Consider the following 21,902-nt stretch of genomic DNA (forward strand, 5'->3'; position numbering starts at 1 on the left):
TGCTTTTCTTTATCTTGGCCAGGTCGCAGTTGTAAATGAGAACTTGTTCTCAACTGGCCTCCCTGGTTAAATAAAGGTGAAATAAAAAAATAAAAAAATAAGTAAAAATGTGATACCTCTAACAGGGATTTTTCAACCTGTATGTGGTTTTCTGAAGAAGGATGTTTTTATAGTGCTATTGCACTGTGTATATGAGCCACATTTGTAGTTCCTATTTGGAATGGATGTCAAGAGTGTCTGAGTGGGCTCAGGGGGCATGTCAGATCTCACCAAGTTATCACCAATATTGTGACCACGCTTATAGACCACCAGTGGGGGTTCCTTGAAGAGGTGTGCAATTTTTTTGTCTGATTGCAGAATATGACAGTGCTTTTTCAGGACTGCTTTAATTTTCTCCAAAAACCTGGTGTACTTGATGCCGAAGACAGTTGCGTTGTTTTCTTCTTTGGTTGAGTTTTTAGCAATTACTCTCTTGGTTTTTGAGATATTTTCATCATTACAGCATCAGGAGTTTTGTCCTTGTAGCCTCTCATTTTGAATTTATCTATAATTTTTTTTGCATTGGTGTCAAAATCTGTCTGGTGGCCACAAATTTGTTTAACCTTGCATAACTGGCTATATGGTAGACCATTCCTGAGGGGAAGGGGATGAATACTATCCACACATAGCAGGGTATTGCGGTCTGTGTGTAATGCATCATTCTCTTTGATGATCCATAAGTACAGGTAGTTTATTTTTCTCATCAGTCTGCATGGTTAATTTGAGGTATTCAGAGCTCTCGTTTAGTAGAGTTTGGAATTAATTTAGTTCCTGCTCACTTCCTTCCTAGACTACAAATACATAATCTACAATGCCTTGCGAAAGTATTCGGCCCCCTTGAACTTTGCGACCTTTTGCCACATTTCAGGCTTCAAACATAAAGATATAAAACTGTATTTTTTTGTGAAGAATCAACAACAAGTGGGACACAATCATGAAGTGGAACGACATTTATTGGATATTTCAAACTTTTTTAACAAATCAAAAACTGAAAAATTGGGCGTGCAAAATTATTCAGCCCCTTTACTTTCAGTGCAGCAAACTCTCTCCAGAAGTTCAGTGAGGATCTCTGAATGATCCAATGTTGACCTAAATGACTAATGATGATAAATACAATCCACCTGTGTGTAATCAAGTCTCCGTATAAATGCACCTGCACTGTGATAGTCTCAGAGGTCCGTTAAAAGCGCAGAGAGCATCATGAAGAACAAGGAACACACCAGGCAGGTCCGAGATACTGTTGTGGAGAAGTTTAAAGCCGGATTTGGATACAAAAAGATTTCCCAAGCTTTAAACATCCCAAGGAGCACTGTGCAAGCGATAATATTGAAATGGAAGGAGTATCAGACCACTGCAAATCTACCAAGACCTGGCCGTCCCTCTAAACTTTCAGCTCATACAAGGAGAAGACTGATCAGAGATGCAGCCAAGAGGCCCATGATCACTCTGGATGAACTGCAGGGATCTACAGCTGAGGTGGGAGACTCTGTCCATAGGACAACAATCAGTCGTATATTGCACAAATCTGGCCTTTATGGAAGAGTGGCAAGAAGAAAGCCATTTCTTAAAGATATCCATAAAAAGTGTCGTTTAAAGTTTGCCACAAGCCACCTGGGAGACACACCAAACACGTGGAAGAAGGTGCTCTGGTCAGATGAAACCAAAATTGAACATTTTGGCAACAATGCAAAACGTTATGTTTGGCGTAAAAGCAACACAGCTGAACACACCATCCCCACTGTCAAACATGGTGGTGGCAGCATCATGGTTTGGGCCTGCTTTTCTTCAGCAGGGACAGGGAAGATGGTTAAAATTGATGGGAAGATGGATGGAGCCAAATACAGGGCCATTCTGGAAGAAAACCTGATGGAGTCTGCAAAAGACCTGAGACTGGGACGGAGATTTGTCTTCCAACAAGACAATGATCCAAAACATAAAGCAAAATCTACAATGGAATGGTTCAAAAATAAACATATCCAGGTGTTAGAATGGCCAAGTCAAAGTCCAGACCTGAATCCAATCGAGAATCTGTGGAAAGAACTGAAAACTGCTGTTCACAAATGCTCTCCATCCAACCTCACTGAGCTCGAGCTGTTTTGCAAGGAGGAATGGGAAAAAAATTCAGTCTCTCGATGTGCAAAACTGATAGAGACATACCCCAAGCGACTTACAGCTGTAATCGCAGCAAAAGGTGGCGCTACAAAGTATTAGCTTAAGGGGGCTGAATAATTTTGCACGCCCAATTTTTCAGTTTTTGATTTGTTAAAAAAGTTTGAAATATCCAATAAATGTCGTTCCACTTCATGATTGTGTCCCACTTGTTGTTGATTCTTCACAAAAAATACAGTTTTATATCTTTATGTTTGAAGCCTGAAATGTGGCAAAAGGTCGCAAAGTTCAAGGGGGCCGAATACTTTCGCAAGGCACTGTATCTCAAGGTCTAATTTGTGTAATCTAGTTGTTTCAGCAGGGTTAAAACAGCCTCTTGCTCCTGGGAAATGTAGACAGGTGTTAGTACCACTACCATTGGTTTGCACTCGGTTAACAAATAGCTGACTCTCCAGGGCTGTGTTCATTAGGTAACGCAACTGAAAAGGTTAACAAATAGCTGACTCACCAGGGCTGTGTTCATTAGGTAACGCAACTGAAAAGGTTAACAAATAGCTGACTCACCAGGGCTGTGTTCATTAGGTAACGCAACTGAAAACTCAAATTGAGGGTCCAGGTAGTCAGTCTTCCATTTGGTGTCTAATAAACAATTGGGGTCCATAGACTACTTCCTTGGTATCCATAATATGAGGTAGACCCAAATCCTTGGAGAGGGCCTTCTTCAACACCCATCCTACCATATCAGTTAATCATATGCATTTATAAGATGTCATAAATTGCTTATTCAGAACCCAGCCTAAAACCCTAAACAGCAAGCCATACAGTATTACTACACACTCTTGTTATACTTTGGACTTGTAACTTGGTAACATTCGAATCTGTAACGGCATTCGTCCTCCTCTGATAAAGAGTAAGAGAGGTGAACAAACGAAACAGTCCCGTGTGGGAACAAACACTGACACGGAAGACAAACACCCACAACTCAAAAGTGAAATCAGGCTACCTAAGTATGATTCTCAATCAGGGACAACGATTGACAGCTGCCTCTGATTGAGAACCATACTAGGCCAAACACATAAATCCCAAAGTATAGAAAAACAAACATAGACAACCCACCCAGCTCACGCCCTGACTATACTAAAACAAAGATATAATAACAGAACTAAGGTCAGAACGTGACAGAATCAAATCCATTTTTATTTGTCAGATGCACCGAATACAGCAGGTATCACCCTAGAGTGAAATGCTTACTTTACAAGCCCTCAATAAATCCTGTTGGTACTTGGGGGCATTTTTTTTTCATTTTTGGAAGAAAAACGTTCCCGTTTTAAACGGGATATTTTTTCAGGACAAGATGCTAGAATATGCATATAATTGACAGCTTTGGTTTGAAAACACTAACGTTTCCAAAACTGTAAAGATATTGTCTGTGAGTATAACAGAACTGATGTTGCAGGCGAAAGCCTGAGAAAAATCCACTCCGGTATTACCCCAGGTTTTGAAAGCGCTGCGTTCCAATGCATCCCTATTGAGCTGTGAATGTGCTATCAACGAGCTTACGCTTTCTACGTATTCCCCAAGGTGTCTACAGCATTGTGACGTAGTTTTACGCATTTATGTTGAAGAATAGCTGTAGGCGGCTACATTGCGTAAGTGGTCACATGGTGGCTCCGGGAGAGATTCTCTCCTAAAATACAGAGGTAGCCATTACTCCAATCGGTCCTACTGAAAAACGAATTGTCCCGATGGATATATTATTGAATAGATATTAGAAAAACACCTTGAGGATTGATTATAAACTATGTTTGCCATGTTTCTGTCGATATTATGAAGCTAATTTTGAATATTTTTTGCCGTTTTCTTGACTGCAATTTTCCTGGGCGATTTCGCCTACAAAAATAATATTTTGGCTATCTACCTGGGAGTCTCGTGAGTGAAAACATACGAAGTCAAAGGTAAACGATTTAATTTGATTGCTTTTCAGATTTTCGTGACAAGGTTGCCTGCTGCTAGGAAGGCATAATGCTATGCTAGTCTATGATAAACTTAATAACAGAGAGTAGCAGCGGTGTGAAAGGGAGGTGGGTAATGCAAATAGTCTAGGTAGACATTTGATTAGCTGTCCAGGAGTCTTATGGCATGGGGGTAGAAGCTGTTAAGAAGTCTTTTGGACCTAGATTTGGCGCTCTGGTACCGCTTGCCGTGTGGTAGCAGAGAGAACATTCCATGACTAGGGTGGCTGGAGTCTTTGACAGTTTTTAGGGCCTTTTTTTGGGACTGCCTGGTATAGAGGTCCTGGATGGGAGGAAGCTTGGCCCCAGTGATGTACTGGGCCATACACAGTACCCTCTGTAGTGCCTTGTGGTCAGAGGTTGAGCAGTTGCCAAACCAGGCAGTGATGCAACTAGTCAGGATGCTCTCGATGGTGCAGCTGTAGAACTTTTTGAGGATCTGAAGACCCATGCCAAATCTTTTGTGTCTCCTGAGGGGGAAAAGGCTTTGTCGTGCCCTCTTCACGACTGTCTTGGTGTGTTTGGACAATGATAGTTTGTTGTTGATGTGGTCACCTGTGCTCCACTACATCCCTGTCGATGAGAATGGGGGCGAGCTCGGTCCTCCTTTTCCTGTAGTCCACAATCATCTCCTTTGTCTTGATCACATCGAGGGAGAGGCTGTTGTCCTGGCACCACACGGATAGGTCTCTGACCTCCTCCCTATAGGCTGTCTCATCGTGTCAGTGATCAGGCCTACCACTGTTGTGTCATCTGCAAACTTAATGATGGTGTTGGAGTCATGCCTGGCCATGCAGTCATGAGTGAACAGGGAGTACAGGAAGGGACTGAGCACGCACCCCTGAGGGGCCCCCGTGTTCAGGATCAGCTTACCACCTGGGGGCGGCCCGTCAGGAAGTCCAAGATCCAGTTGCAGAGGGGGGTGTTTAGTCCCAGGGACTTTAGATTAGTGATGAGCTTTGAGGGCACTATGGTGTTGAACGCTGAGCAGTTGTCAATGAATAGCATTCTCACATAGGTGTTCCTTTTGTCCAGGTGGGAAAGGGCAGTGAGGAGTCCTGTGGATCTGTTGGGGTGGTATGCAAATTGGAATGGGTCTAGGGTTTCTGGGATAATGGTGTGGATGTGAGCCATGTCCAGACTTTCAAAGCACTTCATGGCTACAGATGTGAGTGCAACGGGTTAGTAGTCTTTTAGGCAGATTACATTAATGTTTTGGGGCACAGGGACAATGGGGGTATCTGTTTGAAACATGTTGGTATTATAGAGTCAGTCAGAGACAGGTTGAAAATGTCAGTGAAGACACATGCAGTTGGTCAGCGCATGCTCACAGTACGTCTTGGTAATCCGTCTGGCCCTGCGGCCTTGTGAATATTATCCTGTTTAAAGGGCTTACTCACATGGGCTACGGAGAGCATGATCACACAGTCGTCCGGAACAGCTGATGTTCTCATGCATGTTTCAGTGTTACTTGCCTCGAAGCGAGCATATAAGGAACTTAGCTTGTCTGGTAGGCTTATGTCACTGGGCAGCTCACAGCTGTGCTTCCCTTTGTAGTCTGTAATAGTTTGCAAGCTCTGCCACATCCAACGCGCATAGGAGCCAGTGTTGTATGAATCAATCTTAGTCCTGTATTGACGCTCTGCCTGTTTGATGGTTTGTCGGAGGACATAGTGGGATTTCTTATAAGCTTCCGAGTTAGAGTCCCGCTCCTTGAATGCGGCACTCTTCCCTTTAACTCATTGCGGATATTGCCTGTAAACCATGGCTTCTTGGGGTACGGCGTCATCAATGCACTTATTGATGAAGCCAGTGACTAATGTGGTTTACTCCTCAATGCCATCGGAAGAATCCCGGATATTCCAGTCTGTGTTCGCAAAACAGTCCTGGAGCTTAGCATCTGCGTCATTTGACCACATCTTTATTGACCAAGTCACTTGTGCTTCCTACTTTAGTTTTGCTTGTAAGCAGGAATCAGGAGGATAGAACTTTGGTCCAATTTGCCAAATGGGGGGCGAGGGAGAGCTTTGTATGCGTTTCTGTGTGTGGAGTAGAGGTGTTCTACAGTTTTTTTCCCCTCTGGTTGCACACTTAACATGCTGGTAGAAATGAGGTAAAACAGATTTAAGTTTCCCTTCATTAAAGTCCCCGGCCACTAGGAGCGTCGCCTCTGGATGAGCGTTTTCCTGTTTGCTTATGGCCGTATACAGCTCATGTGTGCGGTCTTCGTGTCAGCATCGGTTTGTTGGTGGTGAAGACAGCTACGAAGAATATAGATTAAATCTCGCTTGGTAAATAGTGTGGTCTACAGATTATCATGAGATTTTCTACCTCAGGCGAGCAAAACCTTGAGACTCCCTTAGATTTCATACACCACCTGTTGTTTGCAAATATACATAGACCGCCACACCTAGTCTTACCAGAGGCCGCATTTCTAAAGCTGTATGTGATTCATGTCGTTCATGTTCACCCACGACTCAGTGAAACATAAGATATTACAGTTTTTAATGTCCCGTTGGTAGGAGATACATGCTCATTGTTTGTCCGTTTCTTTATCCAATGATTGGATGGCTAATAGGACCGATGGTAAAGGCAGATTACCCACTCGTGGTCAGATCCTTACAAGGCACCAAGACCTACCTCCCCAATATCTCTGTCTCTTTCTCATGTGAATGACGGGTCATTAAAGTGAGCATCTTCATCCACTACGAAGTGAGTAATCACTGTTCTGATGTCCAGAAGCTCTATTTGGTCATACGGGCCGGTGGCAGAAACATTATGTACAAAATAAATTACAAATAACGCGAAAAAACACACACAAAAGCACAATTGGTTAGGGGACCATAAAACCATTGGGACTAGTGTGTGGGACCAGCGCAGTGTTGAACGCTGGCCTTACATACACCTGTCCCTCATTTCTGAAAGATACATGTCAACAAACTCTTTGCACAGCACTCCCACTGACAGGCATCCCCATTTCCAGCAGCATACCACCCTGCATCCCACTGCTGGCTTGCTTCTGAAGCTGGTCATGGTCAGTCCCTGGATGGGAGATCAGACGCTGCTGGAAGTGGTGTTGGAGACACTCTTTCCTCTAGTCTACAAAATATCCCAATGCCCCAGGGCAGTGATTTGGGACACTGCCCTGTGTAGGGGGACGTTAAACGGGTGTCCTGACTCTCTGAGGTCATTAAAGATCCCATGGCACTTATCATAAGAGTATTGGTGTTAACCCCGGTGTCCTGGCTAAATTCCCAAGCTGTCCTTCATACCATCATGGTCACCTAATCATCCCCAGCTTACAATTGGCTCATTCATCCCCCTCCTCTCCCCTGTAACTATTCCCAAGGTTGTTGTTGCAAATGAGAATGTGTTCTCAGTCAACAACAAAATAAAAATAAATATGCTTACCAACTGTAAAAGGCATCAAAGTGGTAATTGTTTGATAAGTATCCAGCTAGCACATAATGTTCTGAGAACCATATGTTTCTTAGAACGTGGTAAGAAAGTGGTTGTCCTATGGTTGGTTTGCATACAACATTCTGGGAATGGTGCCAGATACCCAGTTACCACATAACATTCTGAGAACCATATGTTTCTTAGAACGTGGTAAGAAAGTGGTTGTCCTATGGTTGGTTTGCATACAACATTCTGGGAATGGTGCCAGATACCCAGTTACCACATAACATTCTGAGAACCATATGTTTCTTAGGTGGGAATTTCAGTACTTCAGCATAATGTTTCTGCAGGTTTCCTCATGGTTCTATTTAAAGTTATGTGCTCAGAACATAAAGATTTTTGCCAGAGTCACCCGTCTGTCCTGAGCTGCCAGAGTCGCCCGTCAGTCAGGCGCTGCCAGAATCGCCCGTCTGTCCTGAGCTGCCAGAGTCGCCCGTCTGTCCTGAGCTGCCAGAGTCGCCCGTCTGTCCTGAGCTGCCAGAGTCGCCCGTCTGTCCTGAGCTGCCAGAGTCGCCCGTCTGTCCTGAGCTGCCAGAGTCGCCCGTCTGTCCTGAGCTGCCAGAGTCGCCCGTCTGTCCTGAGCTGCCAGAGTCGCCCGTCTGTCCTGAGCTGCCAGAGTCGCCCGTCTGTCCTGAGCTGCCAGAGTCACACGTCTGTCCTGAGCTGCCAGAGTCGCCCGTCTGTCCTGAGCTGCCAGAGTCGCCCGTCTGTCCTGAGCTGCCAGAGTCGCCCGTCTGTCCTGAGCTGCCAGAGTCGCCCGTTTGTCCTGAGCTGCCAGAGCCGCCGTCAGCCAGGAGCTGCCAGAGCCGCCCGTCAGCCAGGAGCTCCCAGAGCCGCCCGTCAGCCAGGAGCTGCCAGAGCCACCCGTCAGCCAGGAGCTGCCAGAGCCGTCCGTCAGCCAGGAGCTGCCAGAGCCGTCCGTCTGTCCTGAGCTGCCAGAGTCGCCCGTCTGTCCTGTGCTGCCAGAGTCGCCCGTCTGTCCTGAGCTGCCAGAGTCGCCCGTCTGTCCTGAGCTGCCAGAGTCGCCCGTCTGTCCTGAGCTGCCAGAGTCGCCCGTCTGTCCTGAGCTGCCAGAGTCGCCCGTCTGTCCTGAGCTGCCAGAGTCGCCCGTCTGTCCTGAGCTGCCAGAGTCGCCCGTCAGTCAGGCGCTACCAGAGTCGCCCGTCTGTCCTGAGCTGCCAGAGTCGCCCGTCTGTCCTGAGCTGCCAGATCCGCCCGTCTGTCCTGAGCTGCCAGAGTCGCCCGTCTGTCCTGAGCTGCCAGAGTCGCCCGTCTGTCCTGAGCTGCCAGAGTCGCCCGTCTGTCCTGAGCTGCCAGATCCGCCCGTCTGTCCTGAGCTGCCAGATCCGCCCGTCTGTCCTGAGCTGCCAGATCCGCCCGTCTGTCCTGAGCTGCCAGAGTCGCCCGTCTGTCCTGAGCTGCCAGAGTCGCCCGTCTGTCCTGAGCTGCCAGAGTCGCCCGTCTGTCCTGAGCTGCCAGAGTCGCCCGTCTGTCCTGAGCTGCCAGAGTCGCCCGTCTGTCCTATGCTGCCAGAGTCGCCCGTCTGTCCTGAGCTGCCAGAGTCGCCCGTCTGTCCTGAGCTGCCAGAGTCGCCCGTCTGTCCGGAGCTGCCAGAGTCGCCCGTCTGTCCGGAGCTGCCAGAGTCGCCCGTCTGTCCGGAGCTGCCAGAGTCGCCCGTCTGTCCGGAGCTGCCAGAGTCGCCGTCTGTCCGGAGCTGCCAGAGTCGCCCGTCTGTCCGGAGCTGCCAGAGTCGCCCGTCTGTCCGGAGCTGCCAGAGTCGCCCGTCTGTCCGGAGCTGCCAGAGTCGCCCGTCTGTCCGGAGCTGCCAGAGTCGCCCGTCAGCCAGGCGCTACCAGAGTCGCCCGTCAGTCAGGAGCTACCAGAGCCGCCCGTCAGCCAGGAGCTGCCAGAGCCGTCCGTCAGCCAGGAGCTGCCAGAGCCGTCCGTCAGCCAGGAGCTTCCAGAACCGCCCGTCAGTCAGGAGCTGCCAGAGCCGCCGTCAGCCAGGAGCTGCCAGAGCCGCCCGTCAGCCAGGAGCTGCCAGAGCCGCCCGTCAGCCAGGAGCTGCCAGAGCCGCCCGTCAGCCAGGAGCTGCCAGAGCCGTCCGTCAGCCAGGAGCTGCCGGAGCCGTCCGTCAGCCAGGAGCTGCCGGAGCCGTCCGTCAGCCAGGAGCTGCCGGAGCCGTCCGTCAGCCAGGAGCTGCCAGAGCCGCCCGTCAGCCAGGAGCTGCCAGAGCCGTCCGTCAGCCAGGAGCTGCCAGAGCCGTCTATCAGCCAGGAGCTGCCGGAATCGCCCTTCACTCCTGAGCTTCCGGAATCTCCCGCCTGTCCGGTGCTGCCGGAATCTCCCGTCCATTTCTGACCCATTGCTAGGGTCCCAGTCCGAGGTCGGCGGCGAGGGTCGCCGAAAAGAGGCCTCGAAAGAGGCCACGGAGGCGGTTGAGGAGGCGGACAAAGACTATGGTGGAGTGGGGTCCACGTCCCGCGCCAGAGCCGCCACCGCGGACAGATATCCACCCAGACCCTCCCCTATAGGTTCAGGTTTTGAACCTATATGGGGGGGGGGGGGGGGGGGGTACTGTCACGTTCTGACCTTAGTTCCTTTGTTATGTTTTTGTTTTAGTATGGTCAGGGAGTGAGTTGGGTGGGTTTGTCTATGTTCCGTTTTCTATGTTGTGTTTTGAGTTTGGCCTGGTATGGTTCTCAATCAGAGGCAGGTGTCGTTAGTTGTCTCTGATTGAGAATCATACTCAGGTAGCCTTTTCCCACTTGTGTTTCGTGGGCGTTTATTTTCTGTGTCTGTGTGTTCCACACGGAACTGGTTATTTCACGTGTCGTTTATTGTTTTGTTTTAGTGTTCGCTTGTTTTAATAAAGAGCATGAACACGTACCACGCTGCGCATTGGTCCTCCGATCCTTACTACTCCTCCTCGTCATCGGAGGAGGAAGACAGCCGTTACAGTCAGCTGCATGATCCCAATGATCATCATTGAGATGTTTCTACAACTTTGGATTGGACTCCACCTATTGTAAATTCAATTGATTGGACATGATTTGGAAAGGCACACACCTGTCTTTATAAGGTCCAACAGTTGACAGTGCACGTGATAAGGGAATTATATGCTTAAAGGTAATGAATAAAGAAATTCCACCCTGAAACGTAATTATGACATGATGTAACAGATATAATGAATAATTAGACAAATGTAACTATTAGTAATCATTCGATTCTGTAACATGTATAATTAATTAGAATGGTAAACTTCAGTGTGACTAAGGAGAGACCGAGAACCATTGAACTATGCATGACCTGACCTGGCTAGAACTCTGAGAAACTTATGGTAGGACAGGGAGTCCTTTCAAGGTTCCTCTAATCTCAGGGGAATGGAACAGCCGGCTTGGTAGTGATAAACAGTGGATACAACTCACCAAATGTTCATGTGTATGTATGTGTGTAGGATATCTACTGTTCGTGTGTATGTATGTGTGTAGGATATCTACTGTTCGTGTGTATGTATGTGTGTAGGATATCTACTGTTCATGTGTGTTACAACTTCTACAATGGTGAGTGGAGGAGTCAAGCGCAGAGAGCAGGTAATTCAGTTCGTGGATATTTTATTCCATAGACTGTGGAGCCACCCGACATGCAAAACACCAGGGCGCATGAAACAACCAGTCCCAAAATACAACGGACTAAACTGTCCAGAAAAAAATACTCTTTACACTCATACACCAGATAACAGAAAACAAGCCCGCACAAATACCCAGCGGGCCTAGTGCCCTTAAATAGCATACAAACAAACACTAACTCAAAACAGGTGTACCCAATTACCCAATAAACAGAAACAAACGGAAAGGGAATCGATGGCAGCTAATAGGCCGGCAACGACAACCGAACAGGAAGAGGCACCATCTTCGGCGAGATTCGTGACAGTACCCCCCCCCTGACGCGCGGCTCCCGCAGCGCGCCGACCCTGGCCTCGAGGACGACCCGGAGGACGAGGCGCGGGGCGAATCCGGGTGGAGGCGGTGGAAATCCCTCAAGAGGGAAGGATCTAAAATGTCCCTCCCCGGTACCCACCTACCCCTCCCAGTCAACAAGGTACTGCAGGCCCCTCACCCGGCGTCTCGAGTCCAGAATAGCTCGTACTGTGTACGCCGGGGACCCCTCGATGTCCAGAGGGGGTGGAGGGACCTCCGGCACCTCACTGTCTTGTAGGGGACCAGCTACCACCGGCTTGAGGAGAGACACATGAAACGAGGGGTTAATGCGATAGTAAGAGGGAAGTTGCAATCTATAACACACCTCGTTTATCCTCCTCAGGACTTTAAATGGCCCCACACACTGCGGCCCGAGCTTCAGGCAGGGCAGGCGGAGGGGCAGGTTTCGGGTCGAGAGCCAGACCCTGTCCCCTGGTGCGAACACCGGGGCCTCACTGCGGTGGCGGTCAGCGTCTCTCTTCTGCCGTTCACTGGCCTGCCTGAGAGAATCCTGGACTGCCCGCCAGGTCTCTCTAGAACGCTGTACCCACTCCTCCACCGCAGGAGCTTCGGTCTGACTCTGATGCCACGGAGCCAGGACCTGCTGGTAGCCCAGTACGCATTCGAATGGCGACATATTCGTGGATGAATGCCGAAGTGAGTTCTGGGCCAACTCTGCCCACGGGACGTACCTCGCCCATTCTCCTGGCCGGTCCTGGCAATACGACCTCAGAAACCTACCCACTTCCTGGTTTACTCTCTCCACCTGCCCATTACCTTCGGGGTGATAACCAGAGGTAAGGCTGACCGAGATCCCCAGACGCTTCATAAACGCCTTCCAAACCCGGGACGTGAACTGGGGACCCCGATCAGATACGATATCCTCTGGAACCCCAGAGTGCCGGAAGACGTGGGTAAATAGAGCCTCTGCAGTCTGTAGGGCCGTAGGGAGACCAGGCAATGGGAGGAGACAGCAGGACTTAGAGAACCGATCCACAACGACCAGAACGGTAGTGTTCCCCTGAGATGGGGGAAGATCAGTAAGGAAATCTACCGAGAGATGGGACCATGGCCGTTGTGGAACCGGGAGGGGTTGTAACTTCCCTCTAGGAAGGTGCCTAGGAGCTTTACTCTGGGCGCATACCGAACAGGATGAGACAAGGAGCTTCACATCCTTAGCTAAGGTGGGCCACCAGTATTTCCCCCTAAGATCCCGCACTGTCCTATCAATCCCCGGATGACCCGAAGACGGTAGTGTGTGAGCCCACCGAATCAATTTATCACGGACACCAAGCGGCACGTACCTACGACCGGTCGGACACTGTGTAGGCGCGGGTTCAACCCTCAACGCCCGCTCGATGTCCGCGTCCACCTCCCATACCACCGGGGCCACCAGCCGAGAGGCTGGAAGGATGGGAGTGGGTTCGATGGACTGGTCCTCGGTGTCATAGAGACGGGACAGCGCGTTGGCCTTAGTGTTAAGGGAACCTGGTCTATAAGAGATCGTAAATCTAAAGTGTGTAAAGAACATGGCCCACCTAGCCTGACGCGGATTCAGTCTCCTCGCTGCTCGAATATACTCCAGATTGCGGTGGTCAGTCCAGATGAGGAAAGGGTGTTTAGCCCCCTCTAGCCAGTGTCTCCACACCTTCAGGGCCTTTACCATAGCTAGTAACTCCCGGTCCCCCACATCATAGTTCCGCTCCGCCGGACCCAGCTTCTTAGAAAAGAAAGTGCAGGGACGGAGCTTTGGTGGCGTGCCCGAGCGCTGAGACAGCACGGCTCCAACCCCAGCCTCGGACGCATCCACCTACACAATGAATGCTAACGAAGGGTCCGGATGCGCCAACACGGGAGCCTCAGTGAACAGCGCCTTCAACTGGTTGAAGGCTCCATCAGCCTCTGCCGACCACCGTAGACGCACCGGCCCCCCCTTCAGCAGTGAGGTAATGGGAGCCGCTACTTGGCCAAAACCCCGGATAAACCTCCGGTAGTAATTGGCAAACGCTAAAAACCGCTGCACCTTCTTTACCGTGGTCGGTGTCGGCCAATTACGCACGGCGTTAACGCGGTCACACTCCATCACCACCCCCGAGCTGGAAATGCGATAACCCAGGAAGGAAACGGCTGGTTTGGAGAACACACATTTCTCAGCCTTGACGTATAGGTCATGCTCCAGCAGTCGCCCAAGAACCTTGCGCACCAGGGAGACATGCGCGGCGCGTGTGGCAGAATAAATCAAGATGTCATCAATATAGACTACCACACCCTGCCCGTGCAAGTCCCTGAGAATCTCATCTACAAAGATTGGAAGACGGCTGGAGCATTTTTCAACCCATACGGCATGACGAGGTACTCATAGTGGCCTGATGTGGTACTAAACGCTGTTTTCCACTCGTCTCCTCCCCGAATACGCACCAGATTATACGCGCTCCTGAGGTCCAGTTTTGTGAAGAAATGCGCTCCTTGGAATGATTCCACTGCCGTAGCGATGAGAGGTAGCGGATAACTAAAACCCACTGTGATCGAATTGAGACCTCGCTAATCAATGCACGGACGCAGACCTCCCTCCTTTTTCCTCACAAAAAAGAAACTCAAGGAGACGGGTGACATGGAGGGCTGAATGTATCCCTGTCTCAGAGCCTCCATGACATATGTCTCCATAGCCAACGTCTCCTCCTGTGACAGTGGGTACACGTGACTCCGGGGAAGTGCAGCGTTCTCCTGGAGGTTTATCACGCAATCCCACCGTCGATGGGGTGGTAATTTGGCCGCTTTTTTTTTACTAAAAGCGATAGCCAAATCGGCATATTCTGGGGGAATGCGCACGGTGGAAACCTGGTCTGTACTCTCCACCGTCGTGGCACTGATGGACACTCCTATACACCTACCCGAAAACTCGTCTGACCACCCCTGAAGAGCCCCCTGTTTCCAGGAAATGAGGGGATTGTGAATAGCCAGCCAGGGAACCCCCAACACCACTGGAAACCCAGGTGAATCAATAAGGTAGAAACTGATCTTCTCCCTATGATCCCCCTGCGTTACCATGTCCAGCGGAATCGTGGCCTCCCTGACCAGCCCTGACCCTAACGGTCGGCTATCTAAGGAGTGCATGGGGACAGGTGGGTCTATCTGCACTAACGGAATACCCAATTTACGGGCGAGTCCGCGATCCATAAAACTCCCAGCTGCGCCTGAATCGACTAGCGCCTTCTGCTGAAGAGAGGGAAAAAACGCAGGGGAAAAAATAAACAAAAACATGTGACCAACAGGGAGCTCTGGGTGAGTTTGGTGCTTGCTCACCTGGGGTGGCCGAGAAGTGTTCCACCGGCCAGCTCGACTCCCGGAGGAACTCCTCCAGCACCGGTCCGAAGTGTGTCCTCTCCGTCCACAATAGGCGCAGGAGGAGCCTCCTCCTCTGGTCTCCCTAGATGCAGCTCCTCCCAACTCCATCGGAGTGGGAGCGGGAGGGCTGGAAGGTGGAATTGACAGGACCCCTTCTGAACGCCCGCGGGCAGCTAGCAGGTTGTCCAATCGAATCGACATGTCTATTTGTTCATCCAGGGAGAGAGTTGTGTCCCGACAAGCTAGCTCCCGGCGGACGTCGGTAATGGTCCATCAGGGCCCTGTCATTCCACCCAGCACCAGCAGCTAGGGTCCTGAACTCCAACGCGAAGTCCTGCGCACTCCTCGTCTCCTGTCTGAAGTGGAACAGTCGCTCACCCGCCGCTTTGCCCTCTGGTGGATGATCGAACAAAGCTCGGAAACGGCGGGTGAACTCCAGGTAGTTGTCCCGAGCCGAGTCTGGGCTGTTCCAGACAGCGTTGGCCCAGTCCAGGGCCCTACCCGTTAAACAGGAGACGAGGAGGCTCACACTCTCCTCACCCGAGAGAGCCGGACGCACGGTAGCCAGGTAGAGCTCGAGCTGGAGCAAAAATCCCTGACACCCAGCTGCCGCTCCATCGTACTCCCTCGGGGGGAGAGACGCAATGTGCTGGACCCAGAGGACGACGTAGGTGGAGTAGGTGGCATCGTCTGTGGGGGAGCTGGGGTAGACGTCGGTAGACCACTCCTCTCCCATCGTTCCATCCTCTTCATCATCTGGTCCATCGCTGTACCGATCCGATGGAGGACAGCTGTATGGTGATGAACGCGCTCCTCCATAGTTGGGAGATGGGTGGTCGCTGCTCCTGCTGACTCCATTTAGGTGGTGCGGGCTTCTGTTACAACTTCTACAATGGTGAGTGAAGGAGTCAAGCGCAGAGAGCAGGTAATTCAGTTCGTGGATATTTTATTCCATAGACTGTGGAGCCACGACATGCGAAACACCAGGGAGCATTAAACAACCCGTCCCAAAATACAACGGACTAAACTGTCCAGAAAAAATACTCTTTACACTCATACACCAGATAACAGAAAACAAGCCTGCACAAATACCCAGCGGGCCTAATGCCCTTAAATAGCCTACAAACAAACACTAACTCAAAACAGGTTTACCCAATTACCCAATAAACAGAAACAAACGGAAAGGGAATCGATGGCAGCTAATAGGCCGGCGACGACGACAGCCGAGCGTCGCCCGAACAGGAAGAGGCACCATCTTCGGCGAGATTCGTGACAGTGTGTATGTATGTGTGTAGAATATCTACTGTTCGTGTCTATGTATGTGTGTAGGATATCTACTGTTCATGTGTATGTATGTGTGTAGGATATCTACTGTTCATGTGTATGTATGTGTGTAGGATATCTACTGTTCATGTGTATGTATGTGTGTAGGATATCTACTGTTCGTCTGTATGTATGTGCGTAAGTAGGTAGTGAACTATAAAGTGGATGTCTTTGTATTACGGACTTCAGAGCATTCTCGTGAATAAACTGTAGGAACATTTTGCATAAGCTGAGTCTTTGCCTAATTATTATTAAACCCAGGGTCTTACAAACCTCTGGATTGGTCAAAGCTTATTGATTGTTAGTTATTATCATTAGGATTGAAAATTCTCGTGACAGCATGTCAGGTCAAAAACCAAGCCGGTCTGTCTGCCCAATATAAAGAATCAAAACTGGCGGAGGAATAAAAATAGCATAAATAGGAAAGTATACCAGTTTTTTTTGAAGACCAGGATGTTGACAACTGTGCCATACAGATTGCAAAACAGTTGGGAAGAGATTTTTGATGTACCAATTCCATGGTAGGAGTTGATATAGAAAACAACGCAAGATTCAAGACTTTGTGCTTTTCAGCTAAAATTATTATATAGAATGTTGAATATTTGGGGCATAAAATCATCGAAGCTCTGCAGATTTTGTTGTGAGGAAACAGAATCAATTGACCATTTATTTTGGTATTGCCCTCAGGAAGCCTGTTTCTGCTCTCCGGTTCAGGAATGGCTGAAAATGCATAGCATTGATTTAAAATTGACCCTAGAAATAGTACTGTTAGGAGCTCTGGAGAGACCGTGTCAGTCAATTACTAATATACTAATACTCTTAGTAAAAGTATTTTCAACTCGCAATATGTGGAATCCATTTGATTAGACAGATTGAAATTGTATGTTAAACATCACTGCATAGTTGAAAGATATATGTTTCGTAGAAATCAAAAGAGGGTGGCCAGCAGAGATAGATGGGATGGGCTGAGGGAAGCTGAGGGTTGGGATGTGGAATTGGAGACAAGTGGGGGTGGAGTTGCTGTGCGGGAGATAGAATGATGGTCAAAGATAAAGTCAAAATAAAACATAATAAAAGTATGTTTGAATGATACTGGGGGGCAGTGTTTTTACAGCTAATGCCGGTTTGCCTGAGGCTGATGCCGTGCAGGTGTTTGTATACATACATATACACACACTTTCATTCAAATGAAAGCATACAAGAACACATACATACATGTAATAGTGCACACAAACATATACAGTTGGCATTGCTGTTATGATTTTAGTTGTTCTTGATGTCCTTTGTTTTTTTTATTTGTTTTTTTAGTGTTGTTTGCTGTTTTCTGTCTTTCTTTCTCCTTTTTAGTTAATTCTCTTGGTTGTTGGTGCATTGGGGGGTTCTTGGGGGTAGGGAATGGGATTCATCAAATGTTTTATTTCATGTTGTGGCGGGACTGTGGGAGGGGTCTCGAATGGTTGAGGGATAGCTATTGGGGAACTGTGTGGGGATCTTGGAGGGTTCAGGTTCACGTTTTTTGGCCTGGTGGGAGATCTGTCAACGTGCCCTTGAGCAGGGCATTGACCCTGGATGCTTCTGTGTGTCGCTCTGGATGGGAGTCTGTTGGATGACTGGTATGGTGTAGTTGTTGAGTGGCTTCACTGCAAGTATATTGTATGTTTCAGATATTCAATAAAATAAAAAATAAATACAAATAAAATAAAAAACAAGCCGTGAGGTAAAAGGAATTGTCAATAGAGCTATGCGACAGAATAGTGTCGAGGCACAGATCTGGGGAAGGCTACCAAAACATTTCTGCAGCATTGAAGGTCCCCAAGAACACATTAGCATTTATCATTCTTAAATGTAAAAAGTTTGGAACCACCAAAACTCTTCCAGGAGCTGCCGCACGGCCAAACTGAGCAATCGGGGGAGAAGGGCCTTGGTCAGGGAGGTGACCAAGAACCCGATGGTCACTCTGACAGAGCTCTAGAGTTCCTCTATGGAGATGGGAGAAACTTCCAGAAGGACAACCATCTCTGGAGCACTCCACCAATCAGACCTTTATGGTAGTGGCCAGATGGAAGCCACTCCTCAGTAAAAGGCACATGACAGCCTGCTTGGAGTTTGCCAAAAGGCACCTAAAGACTCTCAGACCATGAAAAACAAGATTCTCTGGTCTGATGAAACCAAGATTGAACTCTTTGATCTGAATTACAAGCATCGCATCTGGAGGAAACCATATGCTGAAGCATGGTGGTTGCAGCATTATGTTGTGGGGATGTTTTTCAGTGGACGGGACTGGGAGACTAGTCAGGATCGAGGGAAGATGGAACGGAGCAAAGTACAGAGAGATCCTTGATAAAAACCTGCTCCAGAGTTCTCCGGACCTCAGACTGGGTTGAAGTTTCACCTTCCAAGAGGACAACGACCCTTAGCAAACACCCAAGACAATGCATTTAGTGGCTTTGAGGCAAATCTCTGAATGTCCTTGAGTGGCCCAGCCAGAGCCAGGATTTGAACCTGATAGAACATCTCTGGAGAGAACTGAAAATAGCTGTGCAGTAACGCTCCCCATCCAACCTGACAGAGCTTGAGAGGATCTGCAGAGAAGATTGTGAGAAACTCCCCAAATAAAGGTGTGCCAAGCTTGTAGCGTCATACGCAAGAATACTCGAGGCTGTAATCTCTGCCAAAGATGATTCAATAAACGACTGAGTAAAGGGTCTGAATACCTACACTTCCGGTCAAAAGTTTGGGCACCTACTCATTCAAGGGTTTTTCTTTTTTGAACTATTTTCTACATCGTATAATAACTATGAAATAACACAAACGGAATCATGTAATAACCAAAATAAGTCTTAAACAAATAAAAATATTTAAAGTTGAGATTCTTCAAAGTAGCCACCCTTTGCACACTCTTGACATTCTCTCAACCAGCTTCATGAGGATTGTCACCTGGAATGAATTATTAAATTAACAGGTGTGCCTTGTTAAAAGTTAATTTGTTGAATTTCTTTCCTTCTTAAAATAAAACAAACTGATAATCTAGTCTTGTACTGCGCGCGTTGACGACGTGTACTCTAGTAATATGAGGAGATGAGGCGTATACACTGTGGGGATGACGTCATCAATGCACATATTGATGAAGCCAGTGACTGATGTGGTGTCTGGTTCCATTTTCAATGCCATCGGAAGAAATCCCGGAACATATTCCAGTCTGTGCTAGCAAAACAGTCCTGTAATTTTTTATTGGCCGAGTCACTGGTGCTTCCTGCTTTAGTTTTTGCTTGTAAGCAGCAATCAGGAGGACAGAATTATAGTCAGATTTGCCAAATGGGGGGTGAGGGAGAGCTTTTTACGCATCTCTGTGTGTGGATTAGAGGTGGTCTAGAGTTTTTTTTCCCTCTGGTTGCACATTTAACATGATGGTAGAAATTAGGTAAAACGGATTTAAGTTTCCCTGAGTTAAGGTCCCCAGCAACTAGGAGCACCAACCCTGGATGAGAATTTTCCTGTTTGCTTATGGCCGTATACAGCTCATTGAGTGTGGTCTTAGTGCCAACATTGGTTTGCAGTGGTAAATAGACAGCTATGAAGAATATAGATGAAAACTATCTTGGTAAATAGTCTGGTCTACAGCTTATCATGAGGTACTCTACCTCAGGTGAGCAAAACCTTCAGACTTCTTTAGATTTCGTACACCAGCTGTTTACCAATATACATAGACCGCCACCCCTTGTCTTACCAGAGGCCGCTGTTCTACCCTGCCGATACAGTGTATTACCCGCCAGCTGTATGGTATTCATGGCGTCGTTCAGCCACGACTCGGTGAAACATAAGTTTACAGTTTTTAATGTCCTGTTGGTAGGATATACAGTGGGGCAAAAAAAAGATTTATTCAGCCACCAATTGTGCAAGTTCTCCCACTTAAAAAGATGAGAGAGGCCTGTAATTTTCATCATAGGTACACTTTATCTATGACAGACAAAATGAGAGAAAAAAAATCCAGAAATTTTTTTAATAAATTTATTTGCAAATTATGGTGGAAAATAAGTATTTGGTCACCTACAAACAAGCAAGATTTCTGGCTCTCACAGACCTGTAACTTCTTCTTTAAGAGGCTCCTCTTGTCCTCCACTCGTTACCTGTATTAATGACACCTGTTTGAACTTGTTATCAGTATAAAAGACACCTGTCCACAGCCTCAAACAGTCACACTCCAAACTCCACTATGGCCAAGACCAAAGAGCTGTCAAAGGATACCAGAAACAAAATTGTAGACCTGCACCAGGCTGGGAAGACTGAATCTGCAATAGGTAAGCAGCTTGGTTTGAAAAAATCAGCTGTGGGAGCAATTATTAGGCAATGGAAGACATACAAGACCACTGATAATCTCCCTCGATCTGGGGCTCCACGCAAGATCTCACACCGTGGGGTCAAAATTATCACAAGAACGGTGAGCAAAAATCCCAGAACCACACGGGGGACCTAGTGAATGACCTGCAGAGAGCTGGGACCAAAGTAACAAAGCCTACCATCAGTAACACACTACGCCGCCAGGGACTCAAATCCTGCAGTGCCAGACGTATCCCCCTGCTTAAGCCAGTACATGTCCAGGCCCGTCTGAAGTTTGCTAGAGAGCATTTGGATGATCCAGAAGAAGATTGGGAGAACGTCATATGAATGTTTTTCTGCAAAGGGACCAGGACGACTGATCCGTGTAAAGGAAATAATGAATGGGGCCATGTATCGTGAGATTTTGAGTGAAAACCTCCTTCCATCAGCAAGGGCATTGAAGATGAAACATGGCTGGGTCTTACACTATGACAATGATCCCAAACACACCGCCCGGGCAACGAAGGAATGGCTTCGTAAGAAGCATTTCAAGGTCCTGGAGTGGCCTAGCCAGTCTCCAGATCTCAATCCCATAGAAAATCTTTGGAGGGAGTTGAAAGTCCGTGTTGCCCAGCAACAGCCCCAAAACATCACTGCTCTGCATGGAGGAATGGGCCAAAATACCAGCAACAGTGTGTGAAAACCTTGTGAAGACAGAAAACGTTTGACCTCTGTCATTGCCTACAAAGGGTATATAACAAAGTATTGAGATAAACTTGTTATTGACCAAATACTTATTTTCCACCATAATTTGCAAATAAATTCATTAAAAATCCTATAATGTGATATCCTGTTTTTTTTTTCTTCTCATTTTGTCTGTCATAGTTGATGTCACGAGTCCAACCGAGGGTGGCTCCCCTTCCCATTCGGGTGGCGCTCGGCGGTCGTCTTCGCCGGCCTGTTAGCTGTCACTGATTTCCTCTCCTCCCCGTCCTTGTATGTTTATTGTTAGCACCTTAGTTAGTAATTAGTTGGGCTTTATTAGACAGCCGGCCCGCCTGTTTCTTTGTGCGGGATTAATTATTGTCACCTTCGTGTATGAAGTAGACAAACGTGTTTGTTCCTGGTCGTGTATTCTGCTGTACTGTTTTCGTTTGAGGCATTTGTTTTTGAGCACCCAGTGTTTCGTGAGTTCATTAAATAGCACAGTATTGAACTCTGTTTCCTGCGTCTGACTCCACACCCACGACACCTGGAGCGTTACAGTTGAAGTTTACCTATGATGAAAATTAAAGGCCTCTCATCTTTTTAAGAGGGA

The 21,902-nt window shown here is 48.1% G+C and overlaps 1 long non-coding RNA gene across 1 annotated transcript in view; it reads left to right on the top strand.

Annotated features, from left to right (window-relative positions):
* The first annotated feature begins 3,825 nt into the window (after window positions 1-3,825).
* The window catches only part of LOC149970621 (uncharacterized), a 37,679-nt gene continuing 19,602 nt past the window's right edge, over window positions 3,826-21,902 (top strand). Inside the window, exon 1 of the long non-coding RNA XR_016493447.1 lies at window positions 3,826-4,103. This is a non-coding gene — a long non-coding RNA (uncharacterized LOC149970621). The remainder of the gene's footprint in view (window positions 4,104-21,902) is intronic.

Source organism: Oncorhynchus mykiss, chromosome 29 (assembly GCF_057628025.1).
Source record: "Oncorhynchus mykiss isolate SJ-2025 chromosome 29, ASM5762802v1, whole genome shotgun sequence".
Lineage (NCBI taxonomy): Eukaryota > Metazoa > Chordata > Actinopteri > Salmoniformes > Salmonidae > Oncorhynchus > Oncorhynchus mykiss.